Genomic DNA, 979 nt, shown 5'->3' with positions numbered 1-979 from the left:
CCTGGTTTTGCTTTTGATGTCACTGTTTCGTCTTTTAGTAGCACATGCTTCAAGCGCTTTGGACTTGCTTCATAATTCAAGGACAGACTAGTTTGCCCTACTCGGATGTCCCTCAGTCCCAGCATACTAGTCCCGACCCTTTATGTAATACGTAACCTTTGACGTTTCAAGTTTGAGGAACGAAAGCAATTTGATTCCTGCACTTCAAGGACCGAGTTAGCGATGGTGAAGGCCAACTTGTTTACCTCCGGTTTCTCTGAACTCGCTTTTCGTAGCCTTTGTATCAGCGGCATGACAACGCACATTACGTACTGTCCATGTTGGTAACGACGTCCCACGGAACTAAGAATTCGGCCTGGGTCCACGAAAAATAGACCCCTAGCCCGACTGACTCTCTCGAGAGATGTTTACGTTGAATTTCTTCAAACGTTTGGCATGGGTCCATTGAGCTTTTACGAGTCGGCACACGGCCATCAAAAGTTTACGTCAGACGAATAACAATGATTCTTTCCCGGCCTTTTTGTCGCAGGTCTCTGCCAAACATCCAGCTCTAATTCAACTTTTAACAAAGTTGCTCTTTAGTGCATGCTGTTATTACGCAATTGAGTTAGATCTTAGACTCGTTCCAAAATCTTAGATCACCTTGGGCGTATGATTGTTTAGCCTATTCCTCCTTTTCTCATCTTTTTGGGATGCATGATCAAAAGCCCATAGCAGGGTTGGCACAAGGGCTACTTAATTTATCTGAAAATACATCCTCGGAAACATTCCCCAGTTGACTTGTAAGGAGAGGCAACATTCAAGTCTTGTGTGTTGGCCCCTCCTTGCAATTGAAGTAGACCCAAGGGATGTACTCGTAGACTTTGGACGTTTACATCGATGGTAAAGATAGTATATTGATTGACTCACATGAGGAAAAGATAATGGATCTTTCTATACCTTTTTTTTTGTTTTTATGGGCTTTTGTGCTTCTTTTAGT

This window comes from Tigriopus californicus, chromosome 5 (genome assembly GCF_007210705.1).
Source record: "Tigriopus californicus strain San Diego chromosome 5, Tcal_SD_v2.1, whole genome shotgun sequence".
NCBI classification, from domain to species: domain Eukaryota; kingdom Metazoa; phylum Arthropoda; class Copepoda; order Harpacticoida; family Harpacticidae; genus Tigriopus; species Tigriopus californicus.
This window is presented reverse-complemented; position numbering follows the sequence as displayed.